This window comes from Myotis myotis, unplaced genomic scaffold (genome assembly GCF_014108235.1).
Source record: "Myotis myotis isolate mMyoMyo1 unplaced genomic scaffold, mMyoMyo1.p scaffold_m19_p_8, whole genome shotgun sequence".
Taxonomy (NCBI): Eukaryota; Metazoa; Chordata; class Mammalia; order Chiroptera; family Vespertilionidae; genus Myotis; species Myotis myotis.
In genome coordinates, this window is record NW_023416390.1 from 68396991 (window position 1) to 68415027 (window position 18037).

The 18037-nt window shown below is 38.0% G+C and overlaps 1 long non-coding RNA gene across 1 annotated transcript; it reads right to left on the minus strand.

Moving 5' to 3' along the window:
* Nucleotides 1–457: 457 nt before the first annotated feature.
* LOC118662187 lies at nucleotides 458–17535 on the minus strand. Its single transcript, XR_004969613.1, has 4 exons — nucleotides 17439–17535; nucleotides 14399–14740; nucleotides 746–944; nucleotides 458–618 (listed from the first exon to the last, which is right to left on the minus strand). It is a non-coding gene; the product is annotated as an uncharacterized LOC118662187 (long non-coding RNA).
* Nucleotides 17536–18037: the final 502 nt, after the last annotated feature.

An 18037-nucleotide genomic window follows, 5' to 3' on the forward strand; every position in this document is an offset into this window, starting at 1 on the left:
TTAGCCAGAGTCCATTTCTGATACCCAAGAATTCTAAGACCCTGGGCACAAATAACACAGCCAGAAATATACTTGAAGAAGCTTAGATCAAACAAGTCATGTTCATGTGCCACAGTGAAATGTAGCCCAGTCTCAGCTTGGTTTATTAAGATTTATCTCAGTATTACCAGGTCTTTTGAAAATGATGCATGTAGTATCCTACTACCCACCCATATGCAAACTAAAGACCATTGAATTGAGATCAGGAGAAAAATTTACTGTAGCTTGGGGCAAGTTATAAAAACTTTTTAAATCCACTTTTCCTCATCTATGAAAGAATGAGGCTAAAGTATAAGGTCTACAATGCCTCCTGTAATTTGACAACATATGAATTTTTAAGTTTACAAATAGAAAATAACACATACCGCCTTTTTTTTTTTTTCTCTTTTGGTCAGAAGTAGGCATTCAGAAGGAGTCCCTACTGTCTTACTTCAAGGCAGTATTTAAATTTAACACCAGACCCACCCAGGACCAGATTAAGCTGTGGCGTGACTTTCCTCCCGAGCTTTGTAGAATCTTTTTTCTGATGGAAATCAGTGCCACTTTCTGTACTCACATTTTCCCTTTTCCGTTCTCCTTCTATAGTTGAAAAAAAAAAAATGAGTTATAATTAGAATCAAGAAAATACTCTAAGGATAAATACAATGTATCCTGTTTTTATAAAAGGTCATTCTTACAAGCTATCAAAGCCCTTTGCAACAAGTACCTAATTGATGGTCAAAGCCTCCTCTGTAGGAATAAAACACTGTGCCGGTTTACATACGAAGAAAGGAAAGAGGGAGTCGACAGACTTTTAGTTGACCATCTCAAATCTGGAAAAACAAATCCAAAATTCAGAGCACTTCCATTGTAAAACATTGAGTGGCAAAGGAGCTCAGTAAGTTGCAGATTATTTTAATGTTGACCTAGAAAGAAGTGTAATACATTTTTAATGAAAACAAAGTGAAAGACATATTCAAATAGCTAAGAGTAAATCCTAAAACAAATAGCTAATACAGTGGTTTTCAGAATAAAGTTCCTTGGTGACTAGTTGATGACTTCTGTGAAACTCCCATGTAAGTGTGACAAGCTTAATTTACTGTCAGCCTGCAGAAACTAGAACAGAGTCTGCACTTAAGACCGGGTTATACATACTGATAAACCAATACTCACAAGTGATGAGCATAACAATAACTGCATGTCACTCATTTAAACCAGAAACATATTTCCAGCACCAGCACCACCATGTTTTCTAACACAGTGTCCTCAGCTGGACCCGCCCAGGATCAGAGAGGAAGCTTACATGCCTCACTCATTAGATGATGCCTATTTAGCATTCAATCATCTACTCTCTTATTTATTCAAAAACTAATTATTCCACGTGCCAGGCACTGTGCAATGCTCTCTAGCAAATTAGTCATCCATGAATCAGTAGAACTAATTCTCTCATCTTAGAGCACCTAAGGATCCCAGGAGAATGTCCATCAACAAAGAAACTAGAAGACATTTCCTGACTTAACAGCATACCTTCATGCATTTTCCCTTTAATTATTTGGTGGAATAAGTGAGGATAGTCATCAGTCACTTATGACAGACTCATGGGAAGCCCTCATGTCATAGAGGAGCTAAAATGCCAGGCAACCTGGTAAAGTCCCAACTGAAGATTTTCCAACTGCACTGGACTTCCTGGTATAACTTAGGAGACACGGCACACATGGGCTCCTATCCACAGGGAAACACTCATCCCTGCCCTGAGCACAATAGACAAACATAGGCCACGCCTTCAGGTGTACAGAGGGAACGGGAGGGACCCTTTTGCAACACCTACCTTTCATCAGTCACTAAACTAGTCTCTTTGACAATCTTAACATCTTAATCTTCAGCAGTCCCTTGCTCAGTGAGACTTTCCCTGATCACTGAATCAAAAAATCAAACACTCACATCACATACCATGGACTTTATTTCTTTTTTTACTATTTGCTTGTCTCCTCTGTAATATGAAATCCCAAGGATGCAAAAACAGATTCCTGAACAATGTACCACTAGTCGGGACATGATAACCCAAACTCTTTTCCCTCCCAGTCATGGACCAAGTGGAAAACAGGATAGGAGGGCAAAAGGAGCTCTAACACTTTTCCTTTATTCCTGGTAAAGTGCGTGGAAACTGCTGCTGCTGCTATCCAAGGCAAAGTGGCAACCCCACACCTCCGCTACCACCAGCCCTGATTTAAACTATCCACTTAACGGCAGGCAGAAGGCCTGGAAAGTCAAAGTCCTGTCCCATGCAGCACAAAAGGGGAAAACAGTGAAAAGGAGACAAGACACATCTGGGACTCACTACCCAAAGTGCGATCCTCGGACCAGCAGCACCAGCACCTGGGAGCTTCTTAGAAAAGCAGACGCAAGCCCCACTCTAGGCTTCCTGAATTGGAACCAGTGTTTCCAGAAAATACCTCGGTGATCTGTACGCATTTAAAAAGTTCAATAACACATGTGAATAAAACTTAAAACTATTAACCCCACCAAGGATATGTGTTATAGGACTTAGGTTAGCAAGTAGGCAAAACCCTCTTCCTTCTACTATTAGGTGCCAATAAAATGAAGAGACAGACAACCTCATTCTGAATTTTTCCAAGAGAAGACACAAGTGATGATTTTAAAATATGAGCTGGTTTGCTTGTTTATTTGTTGCTTCTTAAGGACAGCAGGAATTGGGGCGGGGGTATAAATCTCTACCTCCACCCTTAATTTCTCTATCTTCTTTCTTCATCTATAAAAAAGGGAGTGATAACACCTGCTATTCGGGCCATGGTTAAAATTAAATGAGATGATACACATCAGAGTTCTTTGTAAACTATATAGAATTTTTTTTAAGTTTGTTCTTGTTACAAAGAGAAAACTCATATATCAGCAGCACCTCAGGTTTTAGAAATTCAGCATATTGTGCCATTGATGGATCGCAGAAGATTTTACAAATATGTTTATATTCTAGTGCTGATCAAACATGTGCAGTAGTAAAACAAACAATTTGATTTAAGAAATGGACTGAGGAGCTAAATAGACATTTTGCCAAAGAAGACACACAGATGGCCAACAGGCACCTGAAAAGCTGCCCGACATCACCAATCATGAGGGAATGCAATTCCAAAGGACTATGAGGTACCACCTCACACCTACAAGAACGGCTATTATCAAAAACACAAGAAATAACAAGTATTGGCGAGGACGTGGAGAGAAGAGTACCTTGGTGCACTGTTGGTGGAAATGTAAATTGGCGCAGTCACTATAGAAAACAGTTCCTCGAGAATTTAACAATAGAGCTACCATCTCATCTAGCAATTTCACTACTGGGTATCTATCTGGAGCGGCGGGGGGGGGGGGGGGGGACACTAAATGGAAAAAACATATGCATCTATATACTCATTGCAGCATTATTTATAATAGTCAAGACACAGAAACAATCTGAGTATCCATGGATGGGAGAATAGATAAAGAAAATATCACACACACACACACACACACACACACACAATAAAATACTATTCAGCTTTATAAAAAGAATGAAATCTTGCCATTTGGGACAACATGAATGAACCTTGAGGGCATTATGCAAAGTGAAATAAGTAGGCAGAGAAGGACAAATATCACATGATTTTACCTATATTTGGAATCTATAAAAAGAACAAAACAAAACCCAGACTCATAGATATAGAGAACAGATTAGTAGTGGTTGCTAGAGTGAGGGGGGTTGAGGGAGTGAAAAAGGTGAAGGGGATTAAGTACAAACAGTTATAAAATAAATAAGTCATGGGTATGTAATGCCCAGCATGGGGAATATAATCAATAATGTTGTACTAACTTTGGAAAGGGACAGATGGTAATTAAACTTTTTTTTTTTTTAATTCAACTTATTTTTTTTAACTCTTTATTGTTTAAAGCAGTGGTCAGCAAACTGCGGCTCTAGGGCCCCTTGAGTGTGGCTCTTCCACAAAATACCAACTTCTGCGCACGGGCCACGAAGTTTCAATCCCACTGCACGTGCACACCCGCACGTGGTATTTTGTGGAAGAGCCACACTCAAGGGGTCAAAGAGCTGCATGTGGCTCGCGAGCCACAGTTTGCTGACCACTGGTTTAATGTATTACATAAATCTCCTTGGTAATTAAACTTATTGAAGTCAACATTTCACAATGTATATAAATGCCAGATCACTATATTGTACACCTGAAACTAATATAATATCGTATGTCAATTATACCACAAGAAAAACAAGAAAGAAAATCCTGTTGATTTAAATGGGTAAAAAATTCATGAAGAAGTTTTTGAAATTGTATAAGTAAGAAGATGCTGAAAATACTTTATTAAATCTCTGCTTTTAGTTTCTGAATAAAAGTTTTGCAGAATGTATCTTTTTAAACTTTTGCAGTAGTGGTGTTTGTTGGCAAATCAAATGAATTTTTTTAATGTTAATATTTAACAGGCCAGTTTCTATGAGATAAAAATGAGGAGCTGAGAAGGAAAAGTTTGAAGGTTGGCTCTGGTATTTTGAAAAAGAAAAACATTCAATTAGGTATATGTAGACTATATATTTTTTTCAGAGCTACAAATATAAAAATATATATTTTTTTTTAGCTTTGAAAATTCAAAACTACTGTCTATCTCACTCTGACTGCAACTTGCCAAATGATTGTAATGTAGAAAATGGTTATCCTGAAATATGGCCTCAATAAACAGCTAGTTACCCTTTTTTTTTTAATTAGCAGGTAATGAGATATTTTGTCTATTTATACAGACACATAAATTTTAACTTGACGTTTGTTTCAAACTGATTAAACAACATATTCATATTTCAAAGATTATGAAGCTTTTCCTTGGGACTGGCCTTTTATCTTTAAAAGAAAACAATGCTAATAGTTTCCTTTTTCCTATATTCAATGACTATTTACTACCCTTTCTTGATGTGGGCTTTCAAAATACAAAGAAAGTTTGGCAAGTTTTCAATGTCCTTTTTTAAAGTCTGTTCTTAGGCGCTCGTATAAAAGCATAAAGAGTCCTTCTTAGGAGAATTGATAACGTCCCATGTTCAGTATTTGTATATTAAGGATTGTCAGTTACGTTCAGTGCATTCATTCATTGGAATCCGTCCTGTTAATCTGCATGCAACTGATTTCAGGGAAACAAAGTGATCAGAAGAAGTCAAGTTAACATAACAATTTCTTTTCTACAGAAAACAGCCCAAGACACTATGGGCCCAAAATTCAGAGCAAGTTACTGTATTTGTACATTTTAAGTCACACTTGGCAGTTTCTCCAAACACAGTGGTCAGGAATTGAAAAAAATAAACATGTGTTTCCAGGATTTTCTTTTCACATGCCACACAGAAAGTAATGTTACAACTGTTTTCACTCCCTTTAAAGAGTGCGTAAGGAAGAAACATTTGCCCATTTGTGTTATTTTAAGGTAGATTTTACAAAAAAAAACAAAAACAAACAAAAAACAAACAAAAAAAACAAAAAAACAAAAAAAAAAACCAACAACAAAAAACATTATGGGGCAAGATAAATATTACCTTCACCTTAAAAATGGAAGTTTAACTTCCCTGAAGGGATTTCTTCAAAAATCTGATCTATCCTTATACAGTGATATTTTGTGCTTCATTTTTTTAAAATATATTTTATTGATTTTTTACAGAGAGGAAGGGAGAGGGATAGAGAGTTAGAAACATCAATGAGAGAGAAACATCAATCAGCTGCCTCCTGCACATCTCCCACTGGGGATGTGCCCGCAACCCAGGTACATGCCCCTGACCGGAATCGAACCTGGGACCTTTCAGTCCGCAGGCCGATGCTCTATCCACCGAGCCAAACTGGTTTCGGCAGTGCTTTAAATCTCATACTTAAAATCAGAACACTTAGCACTTTCTATCTTCCTGGCCTTAAACAAGAGAGAAAATAAAAGAATCAACCAGAAAACAATTTTTAAGCAGCCAGTCTAAAGCCATTCCCATTTCGCTGAAAGAATGACTGAGATAAAGTAAACGTGTTGCTTTCCTGAGGCTGAACGAAGTCTTAGTGGCTGCAGGAGGATGAAAATCCACAGGTGTGCTTCTTGTTCAAGACAGAGGAAACAATCAATCAGAGTGTGGATCTCCGAAGTCCATGCAGGCCTCCAGACCCAAAAATATCTCCACTACTGATAGGCCAGGTGGCCTAAATCTCCAGGCCAACCTTCCCCCTTAAAAAGTCTTGAAAATTCTGACCTATTAAAATGTGAATATCATACTTTGTACAATAACAATAGCAGCCAGCAACTCATTAGGAGGAATTTATTTCTCAGTTCCCTAACAAAGATCTGGAACTACAGAGCATAGGATCCAGGGTGGAAAGTGAGTTAGGTAGAGAATAAAAGAGGAAAAGCATTCAGAGTGGAATCCTTTTTAGGAAAACTAAATGCTGGTGGAGACCATGGGCCCTATGGATAATGGCATGGCTCTGGCGCCTGGGTGAGTGGGAGAAGATGGAAGAATGAGAGGATGAAGAGACTTTTCAGAACAGGTTGGACGCTATCAGGAGTGTCTACATGGGAAAGGATGATTGGAAAGTGTTGTTATAGAGGACGGGGGCGGGGGGGGGGGGGGCTGTTCTAGCTATTGCACTCCTTGCCATTTATCCAATAAGTTGAAAACTTATGTCCATACAAAGACCTGCACAAGGATGTTTATAGCATCTTATATCATAAATGTCAAATAAAAGATCCTTCAGCAGGTGAATAAACTATAGTATATCCAGTAAATAGAGTATTGTTCACAGCCAAAAAGAAAAGCCGTGAAAGGAGGAGCCTTATATGAATTTCACTAAGTGACAGAAGCCAATGTGGAAATCTACACACAGTGTGATTCCAAGTATATGACATTCCAGAAAAGGCAAAACTATGGGGACAGTAAAAAGATCAGTGGTTGTCAGGGATCAGGGGAGAGGGAAGGATAAGTAGGCAGAGCACATAGGATTTTTAGGGCAGTGAAACTACTCTGTTTGATACTATCATGGCGGATACATGTCATTGCACATTTATCCAGACTCAGAATGCACAATACCAAGTGTGAACCCTAAGACAAACCATGGTTTTGGGGTGATAATGATGTGTCAATGTAGGTTCATTGGTTGTAACAAATGTGTCACTCTAGTGGAATGTTGATAGTGGAGAAGGCTGAGTGTGTGAGGTCAAGGAGTATATGGGAACTCTCTGTTCTTTCACTCAATTTTGCTGTAAACCTAAAACTGCCCTAAAAAATCAATTCTTTTTTTTTTTTAAAGTAACTGTTTAACAATTTTGTCAAGGACAGTCTTTTTTAATCTTTACTTTGGTTTTGTTTTTTTGGGTTTTTTTAAATCTTCGTTGTTGTTGTTGTTTTAAAGTTATGGCTCCTTTGATATTCCAATGACAGCCATATATTCTCTCCCACCTCAAAAATAATAGTACTTCCACACATTCTCACAAAACAATGCATACAACTTCCAGTCTTCACAAATTCTCTGAAACCCATCCATACAACTAATACAGTTGTTTTGTTTTATTGCATGCTGCCAAGTACCAGGCACTTTGTTAAGTACGGTATGATACTCTATCTCGTTGGTCCTAGCAACAACCTTCTGAGGAAGACATTATCATGCTTATTTACTTAGAAAGAAACTTAATTGCAGGGAACTTTTTTAGCAGCTGCTGAGTGTTAGAGCTGAGACTCCAATCTGGGCTGATCCCAAGGAGCATGTTCCTAACCATTCCCTACAACGGCTCTGGTAGGTCATGGACCCCAGCTAAGCAGCCCTCATCTGAGAATGAGTCTGTTTGCCTGTTCCCACATTCCTATTCTTCTGTCAATAAAGTATTTCTCTAGAAACAGCATGTGGACAGAACACAGAGATGGACCTACCCTGGAATAGAAGGTAATCATTTGCAGCTGATTTAATTTCCATATGGACCCCATTCCCATCTGTCCTGCCACCTACCAGACCATAGGTGATGGGAAACAGCAGGTTCCTTTGTATACCCCTGAGAGCAGAGGACTTGGTTCATGGCTGAAAAGGAATATTCCATAATCAATAGAGAGTCATACCAGCTAATACACAAACCACGTGTATTAATAGAGATTTGTAAACTCTTGAGTAAATTGGATTAAACATGAATAAATGAAATGGAGAACAAAAGTGAAGTCCAAATCACTTAACATGATCCAAACAAAGCCCTCACAATCTTCTTCAGCCCCAACTTTATGGCTCTGGGTGTGGAGTCTTTCTCTTAGGCCAGACCAAAGAAGAGCTCTCTTCTCAATGTCTCAGAAGGACATCAAGTCCAAGGCATGGAAAAGGGACTATATTGTTTTCCCTTCTGGATAGGTTTCTAACTCTAATTTTAAATTGTTAATTAATAAAATAACTGTCCACCAAGTCAAAAAAAAAAAAAAAAAAAAAGCCAGAAACATGAATGTTAGTCTGAGATGTTTAGCCACTCTCATACCCAGAATTTAAATTTTCATGTCCTGGTGATTCAACCATCAAAATATCTTTTTAGGCTCTTCCATTATTTACCAGGAGTGTAACAATAGCCTTCCACCTGGCCTCCCACCACCAACCTTAACCAACACTGTAGATGCCATTCATTCTAAAGCATAACGCTATTGTTCTCTGTTGAACTTTTCACTGTGTTCTCATTTCTTTCAGAAGGCATCCAAACTCTTCAACATGTCATACAGGTCCTGATGTCCACCAATCTCCACTCTTTGCTCACCCACACCAAACCATGGGCACCATTTTTTTCTCCATGCGTATTCATGGAGAATTTACTTGCCCATAACACACATCATACTCAAAATCCTGCCCTCTATCCTATGCCCAGCCAGAGAACCTCACCAATTCCATCACCTACATAACTCCAAGTTATTCAAGATTCAACTCAAGAATTGCCTACCCTTGTAAGTCTTCCTTAAAAATCCAACCTGGGTCAAGAGTGCCCATTGCTAGATGACCCAATAGGCCCATCATGTTCTAATGGCACCAAATAGGAGGGGCACCAACAAGCTGAGGGAAAAAAAATATTAGTCTGAAATCTTTTGATTTGCTTAAAGCAATAAAATAGTTATCCCAGACAAAGTCAAAAATTTGCTGGTCTTCATTGTACTGATTTTAATGTTAAACATTATGTTTATGTTTAATTACAAAAGAGTACATACAACATAATCTTTTCCATGGCACACACTGAGCATCCCTCCTCACTAAGTATTCACATAAGGAAGATACCCCCTATAATTGTTATTTTTTCTTGAACCGCATCCCAACTAGAATGCGAATTCCTACTGAACATGAATTTGCGGCTTTCCTTGTTTATACCCAGTTGTCAGTGTGCCTGTCAAATACTAGGAGTTCAATCAATGCTTATATACAGGAGGAAAATTTGGGTATAAGGGAGGATGGAAGGAAAGAAGAAAGAGAACGAAGAAAGAGGGAGCAAGGAAGGAAGTTCCTTCTAACGCTAATATTCTATGCTTCTAATTCTGAAAGTGAATTCTCAATGCCCCTTTTGCCCTGGTATCTTTGTTAGCAATATATAGAAAGGCAGCTTTTAACTTGGGCAACTCTGAAGGCAACTAAAATCAGTCTTTGTGAAGCCCAGTTTACTGTAAGGATGAGCTAATTATTCCATGGCTCTAACCTAGAAAGGTTTTTTAACATGAATCCAGTCTCATCTTCAAGCTCCCACAGGATACATAACTAGACACTATTCACCATCTTCCCTGACCTGCCTGTTTTCTAATACATACGCTCTGGGCCACCAGGGTCTCTGATACAAGCCAAAGGATCCCAGAAGCTGGACACCTCTACATGTCAATGTTCAGAGGAATCTTAACCTGAGACTATCCAGTAAATGGTCCCCAAAGCAGTGTGTTCTGCTCACACCAACCCAAGGGCAAAGGCATGCCCCTTCTACCCTACTTGCAAAATGACGAAAGCCTACAAATTCAGTAAGTCATGAGGCCCCTTTTTTTCCATTAAAAAATAATAAAAGGCTAAACTGAGACATATGCTAAATGAGAGCCAAAGTATTTTGAAAAGTTACAATGAATTCTTATGACAGAAATTATATTATGCATAATATAAACATCTGTATTTAAGGAAGAGAATGGTTTAGCTCCAGGAAATAATAGCTAAGCAGTGATGACTTAAGCAAATGTTTTACAATTAATGGAAATAAAAATTACATATCATTATAGCTAAGAGATGCTGAGAGAATGGGACAGGAGGTAACTCATACCAATGGACTCTAATGCAAGATAGAATTAAAGTTTCTATAAAAAAAAAAAAAAAAAAAAAAAAAAAGACTCTCCCCTAAAAAGGGAAACTGCAAAAAGATGAAACGTCTTGAAGCTCAAAGATGTTAAATTCTACTCTTTAAACCCCATTACATATGTAGTTACTGGCATAGCCATTTCTTACCTTCACCGGAGTCGATTTGCCTCTTAAAATGAGATATTTAAAGGCAGACTGGCGGCCTGGTGTCTTGGATGGCAGATCAGAGTTCCAAAGCCCTTAAGACACTGCAGCACTAGTTCTTACTAAATCATAATTAACTTCATTGGGAGTTACATGATAGCAACTTAGAACAGAATTTGGCCGAACATTTTAGTGTTCTTCTACTTGGTAATTACTACTTCAGTGGGAATCTCAAGTAAGAAACAGAGGGCAGAATTTGGCCCACAAAGAGAAGCACATGAAGGAACTGGCCAACGGTATAATGCCAATAACAGAGAGTATTAAAGTCTCCCTTGAAGCATCCCTGTTAGCTCGTTGATTTCATCGTGAATGTAAATTCAACCAAAATGGCTACTCAGATTCTTCACCAACTCTCCATGAAGGACCATTTGTAGGGGAGAATACAGCTAGGGAATGGCTCCATATACCAGTTAATCACCCTAGAAGAGCAACTATGAATAAACTAAGGAGAGAGCTGGATGCTGTTTGGCAGGTTAACCACGTAACAAATTCTCATTGATTCAAAAAAAGAAGCCATGACAGCTCCAATTTGGACATTAAATACCTGAAAAATAAGATTTAGCCCACTTGTGCTTCAACATGAAAATCCAATACTAGGTTCAGAATGATAGTTACAATGATAGTTGTACATTAGAGAATTTCCAATTGTACCAGTATAATATACAAGTTTTCAGTAATTATACAATTTGCAATTTTTCAGTACCATTAATTGAGGAACCTAACTTTTCCTGAAATACTATCGCAGTTCTCCTTCAACAGTCTTGATATAGTGCATGATCTAATTTTTGTCATGAAAATTGAGAATTTTTTGCTTGCTTGCTTTAAATTACAGTATTTAGTTTAAAAAAACCACCTAATTTTAGGATATTATCAATTTGATATTTGAATTTCAAGAACACTCAAAATCACAAACTGATGCAGAACATAGCAAGGCTAAATTTTTAGAATATAGTGTTACCTGTGTTCTTCCCAGTGACTCACCTGAAGCACTGAACAAGATAACTAATTCATTGCCTGAGGGCTAACCCACAATCCCTTTGATGTAGTGTCTTGGCCAGATTTTCAATTGAAGGCCACGAACAACACTTCCCCAATAGCCCAGAGCTAACTCTTCTTTATCTTCAAATCTCATTCTTTACGACAACACCTCACCTCCCCCTTATCAGTCCCTAGTTCTCAATGCCCCCCTCCCAGCTTTGAAAAACAAAAGAAAAATCATGCATATGCTCTTCCAAGGAAGGCAGACTGCTCTCCCATAGGCCAGCCCACCCATGTTTGTTAACATTCTGAGAGACATTTGTGCAGAGAACAAATTGATGGAGCCCATGTTTATATCAGGAATTTCAGAAACGGCAAGAGACTTATTCGTGGAATCTTAACACCCATTCAGACTGTCATAAAACACAAAGGACCAGATTCAATAAAAACTCTGTCCAACTTTCACAACACTAAAGTCTGCGTGAGCCTTCAAAACAAAATCAATTTTTCCAGTTTTGCAAAGGCTGTTCAGACTTCAGTAGCATGGAAGCCAGCTGGGGCATTTCCTTATTCATCCCCTAAATTAGTTTCAAACGTGGTTTGAGGACCACATTTGATCAGAAGAATTTCATTCTCTTTCTCTCTCTCTCTCTCTCAACATATTTCAGAATACATCACATGGAGAACAAACAACAGAACTGCGGCATATGTCTCATGCAGTTAAAAGCTTTAAAACTGGCCCATAAAACAGAATTCTTGGGTACACAGTGAAAAATATTTTTTGATTCCATAATCCATACTGCAGTAAAGTTGGGTATAATCATTTTTAAAAGTTGCTGTGTCCATGGACAGCTGTTCTTCATACATACTGGGAATGTTTCCTTCACATTCCTAAGGACATAAGAGTTTGACACGAAGCCAATGCCTCTAGAAATGGTGAAAGCTAAACGCACCCCATACTGATGCTTTTACTCTCCCAACAAACTTTCTCCCACAACTGAAATGTTAAAACTTTTACCCCACAGCCCACATTCGGAGATTAGTCCAATAACTAATGCTCTGTCCAAGTAAAATACATTTTGTCATAGCTTGAAAATGTTACCTTTCACAGAAGTATAGTATTTCGGACCAGCAGGGAACATATGTCAACATTATCTATTATTACCCAATGTCAGGACCGAAAAGGGAAGGTGGGTGGTGGATGTTAATAACGACTTAAGCGATTTCTAAAAGAGGCATTTGAGAAGTACAAAGCCAGAAGTTTCAAATGTTTTGTCTTATTTTCGCTGTGTCAGCAACCTGCTCCCCCACAAGAACAAACCTAATGCTGCCTCCAACCCAACGCCTAGTTCTCTTTTCAATTTTAGCCAACGCTTTGCTAAGCTGGAAAGTTTGAAAAATACCCTAGAAAACTTCTCCACCAGAAAGGAAAAACAAAAACATATGACCAGCAATGATGAAAGCGACTCCCACTCGCTAAGAAAAAGATTTTCAATCACAGAAGCACACGGCTTTTGGATTTGAAAATTTATTTTCATTTTTCAAGCTACTTGTCTGGTGTTTAGATTTGGGGGTTGGGTTTCTTGTTTGACACTGGAGGAGCTGGGGGAAATGCCGGTTGGGAGTGTAATTGTATTTAAGCAACTTTGACAAAAGTAAGCAGAAAGCATTCTCCTCAACTAACAAGGCTGCAGAGGGGACAATGCTGGGCTCCTGTTGAATATGGGTTTCCCCTGCAGGAGGAGCTAAAAGTCCCTTTCCAAAACAGTCCAGAGGAGGAAATGTGCCTCCTACTTTTCCTAAAGTTGGATCAAGATGTGGCACAACATATATTGTGAATCTGTGGCTCACCAGGGCCCCTATCCTGGGCAGCCGTGGCCATAAATGGCAAATATGCTTGGAGGCACCCTGATTGGGAGCAATTAAGTTCTCATTGTTCCTTTGGGCCATGCATTTCTACCCAGTATTTCTCAAGGAAAAGGAATTTGAGTTCTTACCTCACCACATGAGCATCTTGGGAAAGAAATTACTTTGGGTCCCAGGTAAAGGCCTGTGTCCTGAGTGAGGACGGGTACCAGAAGTACTGGGGTAATATGTCCCTTGAGTGCTGAAAATTTGTACACTTAACATCAGGGGCAGAGTACTTGGGTTTCTGGGTCGATTGAAAAGTAGGTTCTGATTCACTCATTTGTTTGGTGGCTGTCAAACTGAGTCTTTCCCTTTGAAGGAATCATTCAAGAAAGATCATAAAATAAAAGTGTCTAAACAAACGGCTCATGCTTGGGGACCCTTAGAACTACAGAAAACTCAACCCATGGCCGAGCACGTGTTGCAAGACTGTGGAGGAAGGTGGCAATGCTTCCTCTGTTGACTTTTGGAGGAAGTTATCCTAATCTGTTCTTCCTCACTCTCAGTTTCTGAGGACAGAAGTCGTAGACCTGCAGGTTCCTTCTAGATAGATCACTAAGGCAGACAGGATATTTCAATCCTAGCATTGAAGTAGTCGCTGTTGCTACCCAGACAGTATTTTAATTGCTAAGTGGCAGTTCATATTCTTCCTACAACTGAGTGAGGGATCTAAAACAATCAAGTTATAGAGAATTTTGCACTCTGTGTGATGAGATGTTGCCCAACGCACCAAGCAGAGGAGAGGGGCGCTCCCTTAGTTCCTCAGCTCATCAGTCCTCTGGCATCTACTCCTCTGGGACCATGTTTATGTGGCTGGTGAGGTCACAGGGGTGTTTGTCTCTGGGGTAGAGTAGAGGGTTAACTGGACACCTTTCATTTAGAACAGGCTTCAGTGAATCTCCACCTGAACTAACAAACCACAGAAGATGTTGTACAAAAATAATACTAACCTAGATAAACAGAGTGTCCTTTAGAAGAATCGTTAAATGTTGAGATGGAAAAAAAATTCTTAAAAGTTCAACCTCCTGTTTTGCAAAGATGAGAATTGAAGCCAGCAAGAGTTTAAGCAGTTTGCTGTGTCACACAGCTTAGTAGGTGCCCTGATGCCACTGCACTTTGGCATAGCATCACGGGAAACGGAGGAATAGTGCTGGAAGGTAGGCTTCTGGTCCTCGTGGGGCAGGAAATATAGGTAGCAGGTTAGAAAGGGTATGTATGACCCCTGGATGAAGATGATGTTTATATGGGCCTCTCCACCTAGGACTTGGGCATTTTTCTGCAAGTTTGTTATCCTTCAATTTAAAAAAGAAGGAAAGGGAAGAGAGAAAAAATAATAATTAAATGAAGTAAAAAATATATATCATTTCAAATTTTAAAAAAATAAAATTTAAGAAAATGAAAATTTACAAAATTTAAGAAAATAAAACACTAGATACAAAGAGGGTTGACTTAGGTTACCATTCCAACCCCAACACTGGGAAATAAGAATTTTGATAAGGAAAACAGTAAGACATTGAACAAAATAATAATAATATTAATAATACTTATCACTTGAAATGTACTAATCATCAAACAACCTGTTCTCTAAGGAGAAACATTAATTCGTATCATCATTTTATAACCATGAACACTAAAGTTCACAGAGATTTATTAACTTGGCAGAGGTGGCACGGCTTGTACTGGAACAGCAGGGAGGAGAAGCTGGGGCTCCGAGCCGGCATATCTAGGTGTTCTCGCCACCACAAGGCATTGCCAGTAATAACAACATCTTCCTTTTGTGAAGACAGGACATTCTCCTTCATTCCACAAAATACACATAAAAGACTCGGCACTTTATGGGTTACAAACATGGAATGGAAACCTATCTTTAAGAAATTTGGTTTTTTTCATGAGGAAGTGAAACAGCTTAGTTTTCAAGATGTAAATTCAATTACCAAAAATTAATCTTATGGGCCAGTTTTGTCTTCACTTGCATTTTGAGGTGGCCAGTCTAAGAAAAGCTGAAGAAGCATTTTTAGGCTAAAATTGCCGAGAACTAAGTTCCTTTTTGAGGCTAGAAACATTTTTAGGGGTGGAAGTGGGGGAAGGTTTGATATTTTCATTTTTCTTCTCTGCTGCATGACTCACAGATAGACTGCGTGCCTTATGGAGAGGTTCATAGACACGGATGAAAACATTAATACCCATTTTTGTTTATTTCACAATTTGGAATCTGAAAATGTGAATGATACATGATCTCTGCCACCCTCCGTCTAGTAAAATTTGCAGAGGAAATTTTCAAAGCTTGGAAAGAAATGTCAAGATTGAAAGATGAAATTATGTCTGGGTCTTCTTCCTGCCCATGTCCCCTGAGCAGCAAGCCTGGACGAGCCTTGGGAGCATTGCCAGTGCTAATGTTGAGCACGTTAATTTGTGTGATAGCCTCCTGGGTGAATAGGTCAGATGCTCTGCTTCAGAGTTATCCTTGAACCTTTTCCTGGTTAATATCACAATTCTTGCTTGTTATATTGGCCTGTGATTAATGGATGACATTTGCCTGGATTTGGATTGAGTGTTAATATACCATGTTAGACTGCAACTGACAGGCTCCCTTTTTCAATTTATTTGAGGCTTCTTGCAGAAGAATAGTAAAACATCTGATGGATCCAGATAACACCAGCCAAAGCAGACAGCTAAAAGAATTGTGCCAAATTAATATGCCTCAAATAATCACGGCATTGCAGAATTTAGCCATTTATTTCTGACCCTTGAATTACCAACTTGCCACACCACACAAGTCGGTATGTTTGGTTGCCACAAGAGGAATAGCTATGAGGTTTTAAAGTAATTAGCTACAATCTAATTCACATGTGAATTAGTGTAACCTTTCTGAAGAAAAGGCTACTAATGTGAACTAAAAGCAGTTCCACTTCTAGAGATATGTCTTACAAGAATAATCAAGAGTATAGACAAATATTTGACTACATGAAACATTTCTGCCAAGCATGTTTAAAATCTTGAAAAGATTGGAAACAAACTAAATGCTCAACAATAGGGATTTAACTAAATAAATCATGATGCAGCCAAGGTAAAGAGTGGTATGAAAGAATATTTAATGATACTAAAATAAATTCAATATATGATCTTGCATAAAAAGAGATTTTATAAATTACAGTAGGATTTATATTTTTAAAATGTGCATATAACATAACATGCACAGATGAAATATTTGTAATTAAGTGAACCAAAATATTAACAATAGTTATGATTATATAATTGTGGGTGTTTTCTAAATTTTTCATTTCATATATTGTTACCTACTAAATTTTCTATAACAAACATGAATTTTACTTTGGTTAAGAGAGAAACAAAAACATTTTCTAAAATAAAGAAGAACTGGTCACCACTTATAACAAAGTATTTGTCAATGCAGCAAATGCAAAAAATAAATGTTACAGGCACGTTATGGATCTTACCTTCTTTTCCATCCAAAGTGAAAACCCCTTTCCAATAAAACTAAAATAAAATATGATGTTTGTTTTTAATTACTGTACTTTTCTATATCCATCCTATAATGTCAAATATTAAAATTATCTGAGGAAAATATTGGAAATACCTGTTTTAAACATAGCAGTGCTGTTCAGTGGACTACAGTCTTGATATTTAATCTGCTACTATAAGTTTATATAATCTTTCAATGTCTCAATTTAATTATTAATAAAAAGGGGACAGGCTGTGAGTCATACTCTGCTCATCGAAGAATATTAGACCAATCAAACCAAAAGGAGGCTTTAATTTCATTTGGTTCTAGTTCCTGCTTTAGAATAGAATTAAAAATAAATATAGAGAAAGAGATGGAGAAAGTGAGTCACCTAATTTACATCTAACATAATGCAAACAAGCATTTCTTTAATAGGTGTTCAGTAGATGAAGTGCTAAATTGTAGCAACCTAGAAGCAACTTCTTAATGGAAAATCTTAGCGTTTTTAATCTTACCACAGATTTTTTTACCTTGTCAACTCAGAATTCATCTGATTTTGAAAAAGGAAAATCTTTTACTTGGAGACCAAGGTATGCCACAGTACACCTCAAACTAATTAAAGATGAATCTCTTCTGGAACAATAGTACAAAGAAAAAAAGCAAATTATATGTTATAATGCAGACAAAACAGTCATCTACCAAAAGAATATTGCCTTCTTTTAATTATTAGACTAAATCATTCCACGGAAAACTGTTTGGCACATAGTGAAGATAAGAGAATGATAAACATAATACAAAACAATAAAAGGAGATAGATTCTCTATTCAAGCAAACTCATCCTACTTGCAAGTGAAACTACCACATAACAAGGCACCTCAGGGACCTCAAAATGTCCATGGTGCTTCACGTGAGGCCAGGATATACCTTTGCCTGCTTAACATTGACACGGTTTCATCTTCAAGAACTGGCTTTTGGTATTATTCCAACTAAAATAAAACAACTGAAACTCTATGTCAAAACAATTTTAGTTGTTAGAAGAAAAGATGTGGTAGGCATGTCATTCACTAAGTATGATTTGCGTAAACATGGGGCTGATGGTTTGTGCTTGGCCAAGGCAACTATGAAGCAT